Source organism: Notolepis coatsorum (assembly GCF_963971535.1).
Source record: "Notolepis coatsorum genome assembly, chromosome: 4".
NCBI classification, from domain to species: Eukaryota; Metazoa; Chordata; class Actinopteri; order Aulopiformes; family Paralepididae; genus Notolepis; species Notolepis coatsorum.
The window spans coordinates 138,426,530-138,445,283 of NC_140168.1; positions in this window are offsets into that span (position 1 = coordinate 138,426,530).

The window sequence follows — 18,754 nt, forward strand, 5'->3', positions numbered from 1 at the left end:
TCCTTTGTTGTCAGCAAGACAACAAAGACCAAAGACAATTCAATAATTCGTTAGTCTCTATAATCTGATTTCTTAGTCTAATATTGAGGGCGAGCGGCATAGTGCTTTGGTACCGTCAATATTATAGCGATCTTTATTTTAATTGAACCAGAACCATTGTAATTACACTCTTAACTTTGAATTAAACAGATGCTGGTACACCTTCTCCTTCATTTCTCCTGCTTAGCTGCTGTCGAACAAGACCAGTTGGTCTTTTGAAAGTACAAGGGTTTTTAGGAGAAACAATTCACAACGCAGAGTAGGATCAAGCTGGTTCTGATCCATCAGAACCAGAACATAGACCTTTGTGACTTCAATTGGTGCCGTTAACCCTGAACGAGAAGCGTCCTTGATTTTGATTTTTTTTACGGTAACACTGGACATCGGGCAGCTGCCGGAGAAAATCGACACATCAGAACCTGAAAATAGGTGAGTACAAGCCGTGATAATGGCGAGATACGTAGGGCGCTCAGTTCGAACTGGGGTTGATAGAATTGTACCTCATATATATTGCTCTCGGGGAGGGGTATAGAATGAGGCGTTGGGGTGCGTAACACTGATATCATATTGATTAGTTCAATCGGCCGGCGAGAGTGTTTAATACGTGTCTCGCGAATTGAAGTGTCGGACTACATTGAGATGAAATGACCATTGAATCGTGGTATCGGTAGTCTGGTGTTAGGAAGGTCCGATGGGGTGTATCCCGGGTAATGGACAAACCTAGTCATTTTTCCCGGGAACGTGCACAGCTGAGTTGTGGTAATTTCTTTGTGTCTGGACAATGAGTGAGTTGTGTGTCTACGCTTGCGGGATGAAGCGGGTTTCAGCTTGGAGCGGTCTCTCAAATGGCGACAGGCGGGGATCTGAATCATCGGCAGGACGTGGGGTCATTAATACTATAATTCAACATTGTTCGGGTCACGTAATCAGGAGATGTGAGTATGGAGGGCGTCAATATGATAATGGGAGTCATGGGTCGCGAGGTGTTTAACGTGGACGTAATATGGGAAGGGAGGCCTCTCCGGAGCTATAACGTAGGTTTTTGGAAAGTATTGTGCGGAGGCAGCCGCTCCCGTTTCAATTCGACGGGGCGAGCTCTCTGGACAAATACCAGCCGAACTGAATGGAGATCATTCCCACATTAAGGTTTGATCGAAGAGGATTAGGACAAGGCTGGCTAGGTTTGTCTACAAATGGAGATTTGTGGATTACAGAAAACGATAGTCGGCGGAAATCCATTTTAGTGCGTATAGACTCTGGGCCATATTCCGGTACATGTCCGTCGTGACAAATTCGGTGAATGAGTAGTACTTGATAACGATTCGGTTCAAAGTACTGTTTGTAACCTAAACATTCAGTACATTTAAAGTGAACTATTGCACTTAATCTTGTTTTTAATAGACGCGCGGAAACTATTGAAAAATGTAAACATCGAATGTGAATCTTTAAAGATGGCCGCGCGGGCATTTTGATAACAATGGCATGAGATCAAAATCTGAATGATGTTTGAATTGTATCAATGATATGTATGCTTGAATGACTGCTAGAGGTTAGGAATGTCTGACGAAACGTGAGAGCTTATTGTTGTATTATTATGAAATTTTAATGACCAACAGCCGTGGGGAAATGTAATAATTGAACGCCGGTTTTTCGGGGGCCGTTGGAACGCGGTGGCATTAGCTGCTACATTAGCCGCGGGGGCGTCCGAGGTGTACTAGAGACGGGGCGGTGTAGTTTCGAGTGTATGTAGTCGATCGGTAGTATCATGGGACTACGAGGATGTGTATGGCACTTTAAAAATTTCAAATTCGACGCGTTTAAGGTAATTGTTTAATGTATTAAGGGATCGAATGGAGTGGAGAGTTTGACCCGGAAGTCGTCCTGGGCGCTGCTGTAACATAGGCGGTGGGGTCAAGCTAATGTTTGAGATGGCCTGTGTGTTGTAATGTTTTTTATTTTTTTGATTAAATCTGTACACTGGCGTTTTGAGAGGATTAGAGTTCTGTTTAGGGATGCTCGATATTGGCTTTTTTACCGATACCGATATTCCGATATTGTCCAACTCTTAATTTCCGATACCGATATCAACCGATACCGATATATGCAGGGTTTCCCCCCCAAAAAAACTGAATAATTTCAGGTAACTAATAATTTCACTGGATATATATATAACAAATATTGTTATTGTTTTTTTCTTTTTTTAAACCGATACCGATATTTTCCGATATCACATTTTACTGCCGATATCGGCCGATAATATCGGTCGGCCGATAATATCGGACATCCCTAGTTCTGTTTTAGGGTGGAGCGGTGTTGCGCTAACATTGCGAGGTGTCGGCCCGCGCGGCGAAACGGGACAATGTGCCGTTGGGGAACGTTATTATGGTGTCGTGGTTGAAGCTAAGCTAATGCTAACTAGCCGCGCAAACGAAGCTAATGTTGCTAAGTGGTCGCCGGTTGTGACGTCATAGGGGTGCGTGAAGCGGTGGACGTGCTGGCTACCTACGCTGAGCTAAAGCTAACGAAGCTAATATGCTAAGCTACATGTGCTAACGACATAACATGACGAGACTCTTGAGTGGGGGCGCCGGACGGCCATTTGTGAGAGGAAGATGGTGTTTGTTTAGGAATGCAGTAGGGGGCAGCAGAGGCCAGGTTAAGTTTCCATTCGAAGCTGTTTTTGGTTTCATGTGGTTCTACACACAGGAGATTTTTCTTTTAGAGGTTAGTTTGATAGTAGAATTAGATTGTTATGCTGTAGTAGTTTGGTGAAATAGTTTAATCTAGTGGTGGAATGTGGGGCCCAGGTTCCCCCCCTCCCCCTCCTCCCCCTGAATTTAGTGAAATTGATTAAATCTGCATTTTACAAGAGAGTGTATTCTACATTGTCAAAGAGCTTTGTGGTTGGTACAGAGAGCATTATAGAGCCTTCGAACTCAGCCCAGCACCCACAAGAACATTCACTTTTGTGGCACTCTGTGAACTCCTGGATACTTATCCACTGGTTGACTACAAGATTGGATCAGCCCGCATGGTGACATTGAAAAGGCATATTGAAATAAAAGGTCTGTCTGTCACCGTCACTGTCTGTCACCGTCACTGTCACTGTCTGTCTGTCACTCACTCTCTGTCACTGTCACTCACTCTCTGTCACGGTCTATCTCTGTCTGTTTGTCACTCACTCACTGTCTGTTACTGTCATGGTCTGTCACTGTTTGTCTGTCATAAAAGGTGTGCTATCAGGGGGGAATGGGGGTTATTGGGGAAAAGGTAGTCTCACGTTAGTGGAGAGAGGTCTGGTTTCCATTCACATACTTACTGTACTCAATACTTGAAAAGTAGCCTTTTACCACTTAATTTGAAATCTGAAATGTATGGATGTCTGATGTCTAATAACTTTTTTGTGTTTCTACAGAGTAAACGACTTTGAAGATGGCGACTCCTGTGATCCTTAAGATCATCTTGATTGATGGCAGCTCTCAGAGATTGACTCTCTCCCATGGATTCCCTGCATCCATTGATGGCCTTGTTATTGAAGTGAAGAAACAGTGTGGACTGTCATCGAGTGAGTCTACAACGTCCTCTTGGCCTACTTCTTCTCAAGTGCCTGAATCTGTGGATCCAGATGTACTGCCATAAATTGAGTTTAGGAGCTCACGGTCCTCTTGGCCTGCTGTTTTTCACGTGCCTAAGTTCCCCTATGATGCTGAAATAAAACTTCAGCAGGCAAATTTAGCTTATATTCAAAATGGCACTGTACCCCTGATCCCAAGTTGAAGTCAGCCATCCTTGATGGTTTAGTGCAGAAAATTGTTCTGTATAAAGTCTATGTCAGTGAGACGGAGATGGAACAAACAGCCCAGAGTCTTATCAAGGCACATCCATGTTTAACTGAGAAGGCGTCCAGCACTGGATATGGCGCATGGAAGATGAGTTTAAAATATAAATTGGGTAACTACCGCAGAGAGCTGAGACAACTGGGCTGCCCAGAGGTGACGGTGAACTCTTTAAAAAACAAACCAACAGGAAAGTGTGCAGCCTTTGGTGTCAAAAAGGCCAAGAGAGCATAGGTTAACTTCTGCCCACCATACCCATCAGCAGAAACGGAGGAAAGTCTGGAGGCCATGCAGAAAGATCTACTCTTGGATGTGAAGAAGAGGAACAACAGAGATGTTGTGAAACTGAAGATGGAGAAGACTTTCGCACATAGAAGACTTGAAGTCGTCCGTGATGCACCAATGGTGGAGCCTTTCATGGCAAGGTGGCCAGCTCTCTTTGAAGTCAGTGAGGTATGGCTTATCTCATCTTGGATTTGCTGTTGATAATGTTAATAATAATGTTGGGTCCATTGTCAAACTGCTAATATGATTGTATATTTCGTTGTGCTATATCTCCCCCTTCCTGATCGGCTGTATATATAACAGTGGCTTTCTACCCTCTAACCATTTTATTCTGATTCCTGTGCTTTTTATCTGTTTTCAGATCAATGCTCAATTCAAGAGAATCACCACCATGCCACTTCAGTCCAAGTTCCTGTCTCAGCTTGATCTCCACTCTGACAACCTGACGAAGCTGTTCCAAAAGAGGGGAGGACAGCTAGCGGAAAAGCTCAAAAGACAAATGGCACAAATGGCTGACGTAAGTGCTAACTGGTCCCACTGTCATGAAAAACCTGTAAAGTTATGAATTATGGTTGTTTTGGGGGAATTCAGATTTTTTTTTATTGAGGAAAGGCTATGGAAATAAATTGTTTAGTTACCACAAATGATTGGTAAAGAGGGCAATCAAATTGTAGGAGGCCATGAGTGCTTTTATTTTTCATCTTTTTCCTTTCACTATTTGCATCTTTTTGTCTCAGTTTGAACCTTTCCTCTAAAATGAGGTATAGTACCGCTTTCAAATCTCTAGTGCCCCGTTACTTTTTCAATACTGGTATACCCTGCAACACTACTAACAGCAAGGTTTGTGCCATCGTAGGAATCCTACTGTTATATTCTCAGAGAAATATGTAGTCATATAACAGTTTGAACCAGTAGTTGACTTTAAAATAAAGCACAATGGCTGAATTAAGACACTAATCAAGAAATGTTACTTTCAGTGTGATGATGTGGATGCTGGACGAGAGTGTATCCTGAAGGGACTGTGTATCTACATGGGTGAAGATCCAGAAAGCCTTGTGCGAGAATATGTGGTATGTACATGAATCACTGCTTATTTCTTTTCTCATTGGGCCTTGTAGTCCATGCAGAGTAAGGTCTGACCCATGACTAATTGTAACAGAAAGTATCTTCACTTTTATGTTTATATTGATGCCACTGTATGTCTGTTTGTCAGGGCTGATACATATTTAGCCACAGACTTACCCCCCCCCCCCCCCCCCCCCCGACATACCACAAAGCGCTTCGGGCAGTCCTTTGTGCCGGTGGCAATCAGGCTCCACAACCAGGCAGGGCCAGGACGGGCTAACTGCTGTGGACTGGAGGAGCTGGGTTGTTGACTGTAACCAATTAATTTAATTATTTAACATCATGATTGGACTTGTTTATTTTTCTTTTCACCACTTATAGATCTATTTTAGCCCTATTTTAGCTCTTTTTATCCCTATGTATTTGTCCATCTTGTTTTTAACACATACTAATAAGTGTATGTTATGTATTAACTGTTTTTACTGTTTTTAAATTGCTGTTATGCTGTAATGGACATCTGAATCTCCCCTCAGGGATAAATAAAGGTTTTCAATCAATCAATATAAGGTGTTAGCCCTTGTTTAACCTTTGTCTGTTTTCTACAGGGCATGAATGAAGATGTCATCAACAAGGCCATCGAAGACACCACTGTGGGGATTTATGTTCTTAAAGATCATGCTTCAAGTGACGGACCAGAGAACATAGGAATTGTCCTCGAAGGCATCAAGATATTGGAAGGTCTGGATAATGGAGCATTACCTGTTGCAATGCTGTTCGGACTGATGTATGCCTTAAACCTCAGCTACCCTTCGCAACTCCACTACACCTTTGAGGTAGTCCAAAAGATTTTCATGGAACTGGATGGAGGTAAACTTTCAAACAAGGCACTCGCTCTAAAAAACAGGCTCTTTCAGTGAGCGCATGTTGAAAATGTTGTTAATCTTAATTAGCTAAAAACTTCCAGACAGACATACAGTGACTGACAAACGTGTCAGACAGTAACTGACTGACAGAGACAAACGGTGACAGTGACAGACAGACAGACAGTGATAGACATTGGGCCCACTTGTTATATGCGCCGCAGAGGCATCGCCAGGGTGGAGTTTGCTATCAAATCAATGTAAAATAAGCTCCGCCTGTGCCCCGGTGGCGTATTAGACTAATTAGTAAATTAGCTTATTTAACATCTTCCCTGGAGGGAACGCCTGGACCGTTAGCCTAGCTTAGCTTCATCACTGGAAGTGGGGCAGACATCTAGCCTGTAAACATGTTGTGACCTGTGTATTTACCATGTCTCCCAGTCACACAAGTCACACGAGTCTCCCAGTCACACAAGTCTCCAAGTCACTTGTGTGACTGGGAGACTTGTGTGACTTGGAGACTTGTGTGACTGGGAGACTTGTGTGACTTGGAGACTTGTGTGTCTGGGATACTTGTGTGACTGGGAGACTTGTGTGACCTGGAGACTCGTGTGACTGGGAGACGCGTGTGACTTGTGTGACTGGGAGACTCATGTGACTTGTGTGACTTGGAGTCCTTTGTGACTGGGAGACTCGTGTGACTTGGAGACTTGTGTGACTTGGAGTCTTGTGTGACTTGGAGACTCATGTGACTTGTGTGACTTGGAGACTTGTGTGACTTGGAGACTTGTGTGACTGGGAGACTTGTGTGACTTGTGTGACTTGGAGACTTGTGTGACTGGGTGACTTGTGTGACTTGGAGAATTGTGTGACTTGTGTGACTTGGAGACTCATGTGACTTGTGTGACTTGGAGACTTGTGTGACTGGGAGACTCGTGTGACTTGTGTGACTTGGAGACTTGTGTGACTGGGAGACTTGTGTGACTTGGAGACTTGTGTGACTGTGAGACTTGTGTGACTGGGAGACTCGTGTGACTTGTTTGACTGGGAGACTCGTGTGACTTGTGTGACTTGGAGACTCGTGTGACTTGTGGGACTGGGAGACGTGGTAAATACACAGGTCACAACATGTTTACAGGAATGTTTGGGAGTTGTATTTTGATTGTATTTGGAGTATATTTCCTGACTGTAGTGAACTAGGCTAGATGTCTGCCCCACTTCCAGTGATGAAGCTAAGCTATGCTAACGGTCCAGGCATTCCCTAAGCCCAATGCATGCAGAGAGACGGAAAAGGTATGTATCTTCTTGTCTAACTCCAGGGAAGATGTTAAATAAGCTAATTTCCCAAAATGTTGGAGTTTTCCTTTAAGATTACCAGCTATCAAAATGTCTCAATCAAACCTGCACCACCTCGCCATCTGTTGTTATTACATAATTTATTTCATTGCTTTTTATAAACATACGCATTTAAAGTTTTTCAATTTTTCAGCAAATCTCTTCATTACACCAATACTGATGTGCTGTCAGAACAGTATTATGTTTGTAGGTGAAGTATTTACCTATATGCTGTCGATGCAGGGTTTACTTGTTGTTCATCCATTACTTAATCTTACACCAGATGTGTATCAACAGTAGTTTTTTTTCCTTATTTTCATTTGTTTGTGGTAACAGTTCACAGTATTTTGTATTTGCCTTTTAAATCCAGTAAGCATATGCACTTTATAAAGAACCACTGAAACATTATTCTACAGGTCATGTTTTTGTTCCCAAAACTACATTGCGGAGCTTCAAACACACCAAGACACATACACACAACATACACACACATTTGTATCACAGTAACGTACCAGGAGTTCTTAAACAACTAAATTTTTTTTTTTTGAACTTTCTTTTATTTTGTGTCATAATGAACATCACATTGCAATAATCATACAGTATAATATACTTGATTCACATATTCAATGACATTTGTTACTCAGGCTCTTCCCTCTTATTCAATTTGTTTTCAAAGTATTCAGCGTAATCAAAATAAGCTGTATAATCCGAGTACGCCTCTTAAACAACCCAGTGGGGAGGGATTTTTACAATATTTTTCTTTTTTTTTGGGATTTTTTGTAGGATAAGAAACGAAAAAATAAATAGAAAAATAAATTTAGCAAAAAGAAGAAAAAAAAGAAAAAGAACAACAAAAAAAAGAGAGAGAGGGCGTCAGACTCATGCTAGTGTATCTCCAGGTACAAGGTTACAAGTGACCATCTCTGCATAAACATATCTTTTTTCAGTTGCAATTGTGCAGTCATTTCTTCCATTGTATACATCTGTCTCAGTCTCTTGGTCCATTGTTTGATTGACGGTGGTTGATTTTGTAGCCATGCCATAGTTATCATTTTCCTTGCTATTAACAGTATCACTCTCAAGATGTATAACGTATCTCCATAGTATGTGCCTTTCGGTATACATCCCAAGATATAGTACGATGGATTCAGAGGTAAGTCAAGATCTAGAATGGTTTTAATCTCATTTTTGATATTCACCCAAAATGTCTGCACCCTTGGACAGTCCCAGAAAATATGTGTATGATCTCCGATCAATCCACATCCTCTCCAACATAGTGGTGAGGACCCACCAGCAAATCCGGAGAGAACTTGAGGAGTCCTAAAGTACCTGACCTTGACCTTCCAGTCAAACTCCTTCCACATTGGACTATTTGTGATTTTATGATTGCTTGAATGGCTGTCCTCCCATTCTTCATTTTCTATGATCACATTAGCTTCCAACTCCCATTTTTCTTTAATATAGGTGGTGTCTCCTGGATCGTCTAGTTGTAACATGTTGTAAATATTGGATATCTGCTTTCTTTCCATCAAGTTTTTTTCTATTGTGTTAATAAAGTACAGCTCCACATTTGTTGGTGGTCTCTTAATTGCTTCCCACTCACTGTGAGTCATTACATAGTGTCTTATTTGAAAGTATCTAAACATGTCTTTCGAAGGTAGATCAAAACATTGCTGTAGCTGTGCAAACGATTTAAAACAGTCTCCTTCCATTAATTGATTGATAGTAACCAGGCCCAAATCCGCCCATTTTTTAAAACCCCCATCCTCCATAGCTGGCCGGAATTCTGTATTGTCTGCTATTGGCATGGCCCTAGATATTGATCGTGGACCTCCCCCCTTTTTCCTTACACTTTCCCATACCTTTAATGTATTTGTAATCCATTTGTTACCAATCTTAATTTTTTTCCAGTATGCTTTCCCCAGGAATATTATGGATCTGAGAGGGGTCTTTGGAATTGAGTTTTGCTCAATCTGTACCCATCCTGAATCTAGGTCCTTTTGTATCCAATGCACAAGTATGCGTAATTGAGCTGCCCAGTAGTAGTTTCTTAGGTTTGGTAGACCAAGACCACCCTTGTTCTTTGGCAAACATAGTGTTTTAAGCCTTACTCTAGGTTTTTTCCTCTGCCAGATGAATTTGGATAGGAGTTTATCTAACATTTTAAAGGTAGTGGCAGGTATTGGTATAGGTAGAGACTGGAAGAGAAAAATAAGTCTAGGTAGCACATTCATTCGAATTGATTCTATTCTTCCCACTAGGGAGAGAGGTAAAATGTCCCATCTGGCCATGTCTGATTTGATTTGTACAATCAACTTTTCGTAGTTTGCTTGATATAACTGATTGCTGCTGGGAGTCAAAATGATTCCTAAATACCTGAATCCGTCTCTAGCCCAATGGAAGGGTGCTATACTGTTCAGATGTGTTGGCCATGTTCCCACTATCATCATGGCTTCTGATTTGGTCTCATTTATCTTATAACCCGACAGTTCGCCGTAATTTCTTAAATCCATCATTATGTTTGGAATTGATTCTAAAGGGTTTTTGATATAAAGTAAAATGTCATCAGCAAATAGCGAGATCTTGTGTGTAATGCCTTTTTGGTCATCTATTCCCTGTATCTGAGGGTTTGATCTAATCATCTCCGCTAGTGGCTCTATGCCAATCGCGAATAGTAATGGAGACAAAACGTCTCCTTGGCGTGTCCCTCTCTGTATCTCAAAGAAGTGAGAGCAGTGACCATTCACCCTTACTCTAGACTTAGGATTTTTATATAAACATTTTATCCAATCTATAAATGTGTTATTGAATCCCATACCTTTCAATGTTAGTTCAAGGTACAGCCAATCAACTCTATCAAATGCCTTCTCGGCATCTAAGCCGAGAAGCATTGATGGTTCTTTTCGAGATCCAGCCACTGTTTGCAGATTTAAAGTTCTTCTGATGTTGTTAGCACCCTGTCGACCAGTGATAAAGCCAGTCTGGTCTGGGTGTATCAGTTAAACAACTAAATTAAAAGAGAATTAAAACAAAACAAACAACTGCCACCCATTTAACACTTTCTGCGCCAAAAACGTCGTACAACGGATTTCAAGTTCATGCGAATTCTGCCAGATCACGGCGTACGATGTTATTTTGATCATATTTCATATTTTCGCCATGGTATTCATATTTCACTCACAGAGCCTTGTCTGATGCTGTGGGACTCAGCATAACTCTGCAACGCTTCAATACTGCCACCTGGTGGATGATCAGCGAGTTGCCAAACCGGATATACCGGTAGGATATCGGTGCGTCTCCTAAATCCGTCCGGCCACTCGCATATCATCCCAGGACTCTAGCCACACACCGTGGATATGGATCGCTGCCATAACTCAATAATCGACATGATTTGGGAAATGGATCGCCTCGATCCCCATCAAATAACTGGGATCTGTTTGCTCCAGTATCATCGCCCAACGGTAAGAGGAGGCTGCCGAGCGCTTTTGTTTATTATTATCGATGCAAACTGCTCTGATCTATATATCACCCATACTGCGAGAGGCCGCTTGATCACGGATAATATAAGACGTTATTACATTACTGTTCATGCAAAACCCTAACACCTCAATGCCTCATCTTCTCAAGTTGATTGATGACTTTGGCAATCTATCGGGATTTAGGATAAATTGGCCAAAGTCGGCTTTCCTTCCACTTAATGCGCCTGCAAAAAATATACTCCTCCCAGAAGAAATACCAATGGTCAAACACTTCAGATGTTTAGGAGTTGAAGTATTCCCTACTATAAGCCAAACGGTGAAGTACAACTACATAAAAATCCAAGATAAGATCAAATACGACTTTGACAGGTGGTCCAAACTTAAAAACTCAGTACAGGCACGGTATCAATAGTTAAGATGGATGTCCTACCTAGAATCAACTTCATTAGCTCAATGCTACCGTTACCCCCTCCAGATGGTTACTGGAAAAAATTACACTCTACCGCATATACATTTATTTTGAATAACAAACCTCCACGTATAAAAAGATCCACCGCACAGAGAAACAAAGCCGACGGAGGTATGGCATTTCCAGATTTGTACCACTATTTTAAGGCGTACACTTTAAGACCACTGACAACCTGGTTTGATTCCCAAGCATCTGTATCCTGGAGAAACTTAGAAGTAAATATAGTAGCACCACATAGACTGCAGGACATAGTATACATCAAATTATCAATTAAGCAATGCGAATTGAAATTTGGCCCCATTATTACTCATGCAATCCGGATATGGCGTGAAACACAAAAAAATATTCTAACCCACATAAATGGCATAGTCATACTCCCCTATTCAATAACAATGCACTCCTGATTAGAAAATGAGCTATAAGATACCCTAAATGGGAAAAGCAGGGCATACACACATTAGGAGATGTTTTCAACAAACAGGGTTTTTGTAGATATAAAGACATACATAAAAAATCATCATCTCACCAGTTCCACACATTATTTTTACGCACAGTTATTGGTATGTTTGAAGGCTCATGGAGTCCCATTAAGGATACCAATTGAACACCACAGATATCACAAATTCTTCTATGAAAGAGAGACAATAGGTTTTGTATCAGATTTTTATCATCAATTACTAACGTCCTCGTATGGAATCCTCCCCCTAGACTTAGTCTGGAGGAGGGATATACCAGACCTGGAAATAAATTTTGATTGGCAAGAAGTCTGGGCAAACGTTCGAATTGCGTCACGTAACCCGGACCATCAACAAATTAATCTTAACTATATTCATAGGACATACCTGACTCCTATAAGATTGAACAGAATGAGACTTAAACAAGACTCCAGATCACGATGGTCTCAACCGGAAAAAAATATTCGGAAGGTTTGGGTTCTTACATATCTCGATGTGATTTATCTAGAAATATCTACAGCAAGAATTTTAGGTGTCAGTGAAACCAAAATTGCAATGTGGTTAGAAGTGGTGGAGAGAATAAAAGCTGAATGATAGTGCCTGGTTAGGAGCGAATGATAATGGATGGATTATCCAAGTGGGGGTCCGGGGGGGGGGGGGGGAGCGAGCGAGAGCATATGTATGTAGGGTATTAGATAGCAAGTATTAGGTGTATATCTCGTATACTACATTTATTTAAATGGTGATTTCATTGGATGTGTACTGTTAATTAATGCTTGTATATCTAATTTTATGTTATGTTTAAAAAAATAAAACACAAAAAAATATCACCCATACTGCATAAATCATTTAACGATGATCACGGAATTATAAACGACCCCCCCCCCCTCCGTTCACCCGCGCATGATCAGTCATAACGTTTAGGACCATGTACAGTTGAAATTTTTAATATAGCGTGGATCGGTATCAAACGGCATTTGATAATCTAATATATGAAGGAAGACGGTACCCCTCTCCTTCTATTGGGCGACTTCAACCTGCCTGACTCATCTCAGTCGGTCCCAGTGGTCTCCCTCCTACAACAATTTGACCTGACTCCCACTGCCATGCCTCCCACCCACAAAGCAGGCAACTCCTTGGATCTCATATTTTCCCGTAACTCCAGCATCATTAACACCACGGTAACTCCCCTACATGTATCTGACCATTCCTTCATATCCTTCTCACTAACTCTCATGCTTAACCGAAAGGTCTTCACCCCAACTCAAACCGTCTCACTCAGACGCAACCTGCCCTCCCTATCCCCCTCCACCCTCTCCTCTGACATAATATCCTCTCTACCTTTGAGTGACACCTTCTCTGCTCTCCCCACAGAGATGGCAACCTCCACCCTCCTCTCAGCCCTTGCAACCTCCTTTGACAAGCTCTGTCCCCTTGTTGAGAAACCTGCCCGCCGTTCCCCACCCAGTCCATGGCTGACGGATGCAGTGAGAGAACAAAGACAGGTCCTGAGAGCGGCTGAGAGGAAGTATAGAAAGTCACGCCTCACTGCTGACATCGACACATATCACAACCTCTGGTTAACATTCTCCAAAACCATTACTAATGCCAAAGCTTCTTTCTTTCACCATAGGATCGAGGCCTCTGCCAAGAATCTTCACAAACTGCATGCTACCATGTCCTCCCTCCTCACTCCCCCCCCCCCCCACCTCCCTCATCTTTTTCTGCCGAAGACTTTGCGATCTTCTTTGAGGAAAAAGTGGAGAACATCCGCAGCTCCTTCTCCCAACTCCCACCCATTCCAAACACTGAATCAAGAACCTCATCCTTCACTCTGTCATCTTTCTCTCCCATTACAGAAGCCGAGACCCTGACACTGGTAACGTCGAACCGTCCGACTACATGCCAGCTGGACCAGCTACCCTCCCCACTCCTCCAGACCATAGCACCGGACATCCTCCCATTCCTAACTGCAACCATCAACTCCTCACTCAACTCAGGGGTGGTCCCCACCTCCCTAAAACAAGCCAGAGTCACGCCCCTTGAAAAAAAGAAAAAGAAACCTGAACGCCACCGTCATAGGCAACTATCGTCCTGTCTCTCTTCTCTCCTTCCTTTCTAAAACACTTGAACGTGCTGTATCCAACCAACTTACTGCTTATCTCTTACAGAATGACCTCCTAAACCCCAATCAGTCTGGCTTCCGGACTGGCCACTCCACAGAAACGGCCCTCATTGCGGTCACAGAGGCACTTCACTTAGCAAAAGCGAAAGGCCTCTCCTCTGTCCTGATTCTCCTAGATCTATCTGCAGCCTTCGACACAATCAACCATCAGATCCTCGTCGCGGCCCTCGCAGGAATGGGAGTGGCTGGATCTGCGCTGACATGGCTGACATTATACCTCAACGACCACTCCTACCAAGTGTCATGGAGAGGGACTCTGTCGGCCACCCGCCCCCTGCGGACGGGTGTCCCCCAGGGCTCTGTCCTAGATTTGATTTGATTTGATTTTTATTTAGTACATACAATTTATACAATAGTATAAAAACAAGGGGTACAAGGATAACATGTGAAAGTCTGTCGACTTGTTTCCAACATGGTCCCAAGAAAAATACAATAAATCACAAAGAAAGAGTTAAGATAAAATAGATACAACAAGTAGATAAAATAGACAACACAATTTTCTAAGAGCCTCATTACAGCATGTCATGTTCCTGTTCTTCAAGAGTGGTGGCCAAGCACCCTCTGCAACCTATTGTTGCAGATGTCGCTTCACACCCCTCTTGAAGACAGCAATAGTGGGGGAGTTTTGGATGGCCCTGGGCAGAGAGTTCCACAGCCGGCAGGCTGTAGACAGAAAGCCATTCTGTGAATAGGAACCCTTTCTAGGCTCATAAACTGAGAGCTGTCCAGACCGTAACTGTCGTCCGTGGACCTGGCCACGCAGGACAATACGAGAGCATAAATATCTGGGGGCAGATCCATTTAACATTTTATACATATGTCCCAGTTTCAGAAAGGAGACCCTCTGCTCCACAGGGAGCCATCCCACCTCATTGAAGTGACATGGCTCAATATGGGTTCGAGGTGGCAGATTTAGGACCAATCGTATGGTCTTATTTTGGCTGGTTTGTAGCCTGTGTTTACATTCCACTGTAACACCACTATACCAGTACGTACTTGCATAGTCATATTGGCTGAGGATCATGCAGTTGGCAAGCAGTTTCATAGTTTCCAGTGATAAGAACCTCTTTTTTCTGTGCAAAAATGTCACCCTTGTGTTAACTTTTTTGATCACCTTCAGGGCCATTGTTTTCCCTGAGAGTGTTTGGTCGAGGTCTGCACCTAGGTATTTAACACAGTCTCTAGACTCGACACTGAAGCCATTACAGCTTATCTCAACTCGGGAACATTCCTTTAATTTATGTTTTGAGCTGAATAGAATTGACTCAGTTTTTCCAAGGTGAATAGATAATCTGTTGTCAACTAACCATTTGTGAAGGCTTTCCAGCTCCCTACTGAGACCGGCTTGTATTCCAGACACCAGAAGTGCTGAGTCGTCAGCATACAGTAGGAGTCTGCAGGATACTGCAGACACCATGTCATTAACATATAGTGAAAATAGCACTGGAGCAAGGATGCTGCCTTGCGGCACCCCACATGTTATTTCATTATATGAAGATGCGACACCATTTATGTTCACAACCTGGGTCCTCCCAGTCAAGTACGACCTGAACCATCTCACCAACCCATCGTCCATCCCACAGGCTTTGAGCTTCTCAAGCAGGATCTGATGGTCAACAGTATCAAATGCTTTCTGCAGGTCAATCAGAACCATGCCAGTTCGTTTGCCACAGTCCATCTGGGTTCGAATATGGTCAGTGAGATCAATCAGGCAAGCATCCGTAGAATACCCAGGGCGAAAGCCAGACTGGAATTGATAAAGGAGATCTGTCTGATCTGAAGGTAGGACACCTTCTCTTCTCCCTCTACACTAAATCACTGGGTAACATTATCACGTCTCATGGCTTCTCATATCATTGTTATGCCGATGATACTCAACTCTTCCTCTCCTTCCCTCCCTCAGATATCCACGTCTCTGAGCGGATCTCGGCCTGTCTGTCCGACATCTCCGCCTGGATGACGACCAACCACCTCAAACTGAACCTAAGCAAAACAGAATTGCTCCACCTGCTGGCCAAATCCCCCCCCCATGACCGACCTCTCCATCACAGTCGAGAATGCAGCTGTGACCGCGTCCCCGACCGCCAAGAACCTTGGTGTTGTCCTCGACGACCAGTTGAACTTCTCTGCTCACATCGCAGTGACAACCAGAACCTGCAGATTCCTCCTGAGCAACATCAGAAGGATCCGCCCCTTCCTGACAAAAGAAGCCACCCAACTCCTCGTCCAATCAACAGTCATCTCCCGCCTCGACTAATGCAACGCACTGCTAGCTGGCCTCCCGGCCACTGCCACCAAGCCTCTTCAACTCATTCAAAACGCAGCGGCCCGCCTGATCTCAAACCTACCGAAGTCGGCCCATGTCACCCCACTTCTTAGGGACCTGCACTGGCTCCCCATTGCTGCACGTATCCGCTTCAAGGCCCTCGACCTAGCATACCGTGCGGCAAAGGGAACCGCTCCCGCCTACCTCCGGTCAATGGTCTCTAACTACACACCCTCAAGACCCCTACGCTCTGCATCTTCTGGCCGCCTCAGACCTACTCCTATCCAAGCTCCCGGAGGGTCATCAAAGAGAAGCCGCCTATTCTCAGTCCTTGCCCCACAATGGTGGAATGAACTACCCACCCCAGTTAGGACAGCCGAATACCGTCCAATCTTTCGCCGTCGACTAAAGACGCACTTCTTCAACCATTATCTGAAATGATTAAAAAAAAAGAAAAAAATTTAACCCTGACCTTACTGTCATGCACTTGTCCTAATAAACTAACCTACACTGTAACACGCAACACTTTGATGAACATTGTTACTCAGCTGATAGAGTTGTACCCTTCTTGCTGTCTTGTCGTACAGAACTTGTAAGTCGCTTTGGATAAAAGTGTCAGCTAAATGACTAAATGTAAATGTAAATGTATATGTATTTATGCCTATATCTCACGTTCTAGGAATTACTGCATAAAACGATAAAAACATATTTATACTTAGACAGTATTTTCGTATGAATGTGTGAATGAAAAAGTTAAACGTTCCTACATCCTGAACGATAGATAATCGATGTTGAATGGGCCATAGTAATGTCAATTTAGCAATACAATTTAAAAAGTTACTTATAGCCCTGCAAAGAAGGTAAACATCTCCATAGACTTAGACTGGTGGCAGTGATCAAACATTGATGGATATAAGCGTGGCAGTTAATGTGTTAAGGTCACAAACAGTTTTAGAAACATTGACCCATATTACTACATTGACTTTTCAGTCAATGACAATTTGACTTTTATTCATGTTTTTTTTTTTTTTTTTTTACATTTTCACAAAGCTTCTTAAGATCACCTGCTATCAAAATGTCTCAATCAAACCTGCACCACCTCGCCGTCTGTTGTTATTACATAATTTATTTCATTGCTTTTTATAAACATACGCATTTAAAGTTTTTCTGTTACTTGTTGTATTTTGTATTTCTTTTTTGAAATCTACAGTGAGCAGTTTGTAATGGGCGATCCACTGCTGTTGATGTTTACTTGTTCAATAAAATGTTTGTAACATTTTTGGTACAGAACTCTGACTCTTTGCCTTTTTTGTCAATGCAAAAACATGTACGATTTTGTGCACACACTTACACAATATATTGAATAGAGTTAACTTGAACAAATCAAGTTAGATTTACATTAAGAAATAAAGTTGGAGTTAGTGTTGACCCTGAACCCTGAACATCATTAAGTACTTTAACATTACACAATTAAATTGTGTTTACTGTAACTGACAAATATGTATAATCAACATGTTTATTTAAGTAATCTTAATCAGTGGCGGCTCGTGGATCTTTCTCCACTAGGGGCGCTATACCAAACATTTTGCAAACATGTACAAGGCACGCATTGGCGAATATTATCACCATTGCCATCGATCAATATATGATCACAGTCAGTCAAATGCAACCACGTTTCCAATAGCCCAACACAAACACGCACAGCTCTCTCTCTCTCTCTCTCTCTCTCTCTCTCTCTCTCTCTCTCTCTCTCTCTCTTCTCTCTCTCTCTCTGTCTCTCTCTCTCTCTCTCTCTCGCTCTCTCTCTCTCTCTCTCTCTCTCTCTCTCTCTCTCTCTCTCTCTCTCTCTCTCTCTCTCTCTCTCTCTCTCTCTCTCTCTCTCTCTCTCTCTCTCTCTCTCTCTCTCTCTCTCTCTCTCTCTCTCTCTCTCTCTCTCTCTCTCTCTCTCTCTCAGATGATGTCAGATCGATTCAATAATAAACACTATGTATATTTATTTTTTTTGGTCTTTTTCCCCCTCCATTTTCCTCCGATTTTTCCCCATCCCAATGTTAGTCGTATGCCAATTCCCAGTCCCTTCCTGGTCGCTGCGCACTTACCCCCCACAGTCAGATCATCTGGGAGAGTGGAGGCTACCACGTGCTTCCTCCGACACACGTCCAGCCAATCACCGCTTCTTTTCACCTGGCAGCGCGGATTCTCACCGAGAGGGCGTAGCGTGTGGGAGGACCACACTATCCCCCTCGAGTCCTTTCCGCGCTTAGCAGGCGCCCGACCGAACTGTAGGAGTCGCTGTTTACAACGACCCGGACCCACCCCGCCAGCTTCTCACACCCTCTAATACAGCCAATTGTATTAGTGCAGACGGCCAGCCAAGCTGGTGACAACCCCGGAGCTGTGAGCTGGATTCGAATAGGCGAATCCAGCTCACAGCTCCGGGCTGGTGACGAACGCAATCTCCGCTCGGCCACCTAACCGCC